Below are 4,049 nucleotides of genomic sequence, written 5' to 3'. Positions count from 1 at the left end.
GCCGTGTCCTCCATCTTGGCTCCCGGCTTTCAGCCTTACACTGGAGGTGTGGGAGTCTGCAGAACCTATGCAGCAACAGGGACATTTTTAGAACGGTGACAGAGCGAAACCAAGGCCTTTTAAAAGCCTCAGCCGTGTCGTGATGATGTCGCCCTCCTCGCAAGCTCCAATGACCCCCGACCTCATTGTGACTCAGCCCTTTTAAAACCCCAAACCTGTCGCCATGGTAACTGCTGGCTGGTGTGAACACACTTCCACCCTCTCTTGTTTTGGCTCTTGTCGCCATGGTGATAATCGACCCCTCCCCTTTTCCAAAGACCAAACATGGCCATGAATGCTTGACTGTTGAGAGAGAGAGAGAGAGAGAGAGAGAGAGAGAGAGAGAGAGAGAGAGAGAGAGAGAGAGAGAGAGAGAGAGAGAGAGAGAGAGAGAGAGAGAAAAGCGACATTAAAAAAAGAGAGAGGGAGGTAGGAGCTAATGAGGGGTCAGGGAGGGGTGGGGGGGGTGGGGGGGGGTCTGGGGGCGGCTTGATATTCTGAGAGAGGGGAAGTCCAGTCCTGGGAAACGCAGTAGTTTGTAGCTTCAGTCTGAAATTCAGTAGAACATGCATTCACATGTATTATACTGGTGTGTATTGGTCTGTACTGGTGTGTACTTCTTTAGGGTGTTACTGGGCTGAACAGGGTCAGCTGGGGTCACGGTCATAAAAACATTCTGTTCTTTCCACCCAGCATACACACACACACTCACTCTTTCCCTCTTAGCCCTCTCTAATCTTCCACTAGTCCCCAAACTCGCAGGTCTCAAGGCCAGGAGAACCAAACTGTCACCATGACAACCACAGTCTCAGGCAGGTCTGAACAACTATGCCAAGCAAAAGTGTGTGTGTGTGTGTGTGTGTGTGTGGGAACCCAGCTGTTGAGCAGATGGAATGCTCACTATGTGGAGATGAAAATGCATCGGAGCCCACTCTCTCTCTTTCTCTCTCTTTGTCTTTCTTTCTCTCTCTCCAGTTCTTTGTTGATTAAAGGCTTCAAGACAGGGAACCCCTCTTCTCTGTTGTGGGCCACACACACACACACTCACACCGACACCCACACACACATACCCACACCAACACTCACACACACACGCATACACACACTCACACATACTGTAGCTCCAGGGTGAGTGATCAGAGGCAGTCATACCACACCTGGTCTTACTGTAATGCGTTACCAGTGTGTGCAGGAGGGATCTCCTATCCCCCCAGGCTCTGGAAATCTTTTTGCGTCTCCACTCAGACAGACACACGTCATTATCAAGCTGGAAGAATACCTGCCCCTCAATCCTACATTTACATTTATTCATTTCGCCAATTTTATCCAAAGCGACTTCCAAGAGAGAGCTTTACAAAAAGCTGGTGTGTGTTAGAATGTTGCATGTGTTTGTGTGTGTGTGTCAACAGAGTACTGCAGAATACACCTTGCTCCTATCTGTGTCTCCACACATTTCCTTATTGTGGAAATGTTTGTATAAGATGCCTCACAGTCACTCTTCTCTGGTTCTCTGGTGTGACTGGATGTGTGCCGATGTGTGTGTGTGTGTTTGTCCTACTGGCCGTAGCTCCAGTCGAGCTTGCCGTCCCTACCCTGGAATATAGTGTAATCTCCTCTCTTCTCTACCTATACCCTTCTCTGCTCTAGCCATTCTCAGCTGCCTCCACCTCTCCTCTCCTCCTCCACACAATCCTTCTTTTATCCCTCCCTCTGCGCCCCCTTAACTATGTCCTCACTTTCCTTAATTTTTTCTTCTCGAATCCCTCCCTCCATCTTGCTTCTCCTCACCTGGCTGTGTCTTTCACGCTCCTGCCCTCATCCATTTTGGCTCATCCTCCTCTCTCCCTCGCGGACTGCCTGCCCGAGTAATCAAACACAGACTGCCAGACAGGCCCAGGAAGTGAGGTCAGATGGGGGAGAGGAGGTGAGGATGCGTGGAGGTGGAGGGAGAGGGAGATGGGGGAGGAGGACGAGACGAAGGGGAGTCTCTCTGTCTTTGTGTCCTGCTCCCTCTCTCCCTCTGTCTCTCCCTCTGTCTGTCCAGTCTCCCTCTTTCTCTCTCCCTCCCTCCCTCCACTCTCTCCCTCTCTCTCCCTCTCTCCACTCTCTCCCTCTCTCTCCCTCTTTCCCTCTCTCCCTGTCTCCCTCTCTCCCTCTCTTTTCTTTCTGTTTCTTTCTGTCTCTCTCTGTCATTCTGTGGCATCTTGTCTTCCTCCATCCCAGCAACAGAGACAGACAGAGAAACACATAGTCACAGTGACAGGTTGTTACCAGACACTAGTTTGTATTAGACTGACACACAAGCGGACACACAACCACAAAGACACACACACAGACACGGTCACAAACACACGCACACACACACACACACACACACACGCAGACACACAGTCACGCACACAGTAAGTGGAGGTCAAGTTGAGGTTGTGCTTCCATGACATCATTGTTGGCGTCACTCATAAGTGTACCCCAAGGCACCACCCAGAAGAACCTGTCAGAAGAATTTCCTGCCTCACACACACACACACACACACACACACACGTATTTACGTGCCTGCTCTCTATTCTGCCTACTCCATCACCCACTTGTCAGACAACCCATAAAGCACTACTTGCACACACACACACCTGACTGTAGATTACCGATATTTACCAATCATTTAGTGAACGATTGACTCCTTCGGAGGCGTTGTTGTTAGGAAACGAACTAACGTTGACCCCAACATGACCCCGACCCCAACCGTAACCATAACCTCACCCCTACATCAGTTTACTGTAACTACTGTGACAGACGGGGAGAGGTGAGGGCCGTGGTGATTGAGGGAAGATATCTGGGAGCTCGTTGGATCCACCCCTGAGCCATGTAGGGACTTCCTGCAGCAACAAGACAGGCTGTGTCTCATTGGGCGATTCGTTGATGGAGTGTTTGCATATAAGAAGGGAGCGTGACCAGAAAACTGTGTTGTATGTCACGGATTAAATATATATCTGTATTGAAATTGGACTGTGTGTGCCGGTTTGTTAATGAGCTTGATGGTGTGTGTATACACCCCTTAACCTGGCACACTACCATGTTGTCTGATAAGGGGTACCCAGGGGGCTAACCTCTCTAGATCTTACAAAGCCTACTCAGAAATACAGTGGAGGGCTGTGTGTGTCTTTGTGTGTGTGTGTGTGTGTGGCTGAGGGAGTAACGCATCGAAGTGAACGGTGTGTATCAGAGACTTGAGCCGTGCAGCCACAGTTCCAGAGCCTTCAAACATACAGGGTTTCACTGGGGTCTTGTGTGTGTGACCGCACTGCTCTTCAGGCTACCCTCACACACACACGCGCGCACACACATCCTGTGTGATTTACTGATTGGGGGCCCTGATGGAGAAAACGGCCCTGCTTCGGTTGGAAAAACCTGGTTTTGGGATTACTCACTGGGGAGATGACTTCCATTACCACACACACACACACACACACACGCACACACCTCCACGTCTAAGCCCGAGCCACTCCTAAATCACCTTCAGCCACTGGAATGGTATGTGTGTGTGTGTGTGCGTGTGTGTGTGAGAGAGCTTACTGGAACGCTGTACGGTCAGGCATGACCGGGGCCCCCCACTTCATAGCTCATAGTCAGCTGGTGGGAAGGACAGGGGAGACAGAGAGAGAGGGGGAGAGAGGGGGAGAGGAGGGAGGGGGAGAGGGAGATGTGAGGGGGTATGCACAGTATGAGGTTGAAGTGTAATCCAGTCTGAGTCTATGGAGGTGTGGGCGTCTGTCCTGTCCCTGTTCTCCTCAGCAGTAGCTCCTCTCTGCTGGTCCAGTCCTCATCATCCTGCAGCATGCATGTTGGTGCTGCCTGTTCATTCCCATCTAAGAGCCCCAAGTCTGTGTGTGTTGTGGCCCTACCTATGAGTAGGAACCCTCTGGTCTGCCCCCTAGTGGTGACTGCCAGAAGTGAGATGTCTGTCAGCCTGCCTGTCTGTCTGTCTGTCTGACTGTCTGTCTGACTGTCTAAT

This window comes from Hypomesus transpacificus, chromosome 3 (genome assembly GCF_021917145.1).
Source record: "Hypomesus transpacificus isolate Combined female chromosome 3, fHypTra1, whole genome shotgun sequence".
Taxonomy (NCBI): Eukaryota; Metazoa; Chordata; class Actinopteri; order Osmeriformes; family Osmeridae; genus Hypomesus; species Hypomesus transpacificus.
The sequence above is the reverse complement of the archived record's forward strand: the minus strand, read 5'-3'. Positions refer to the sequence as shown.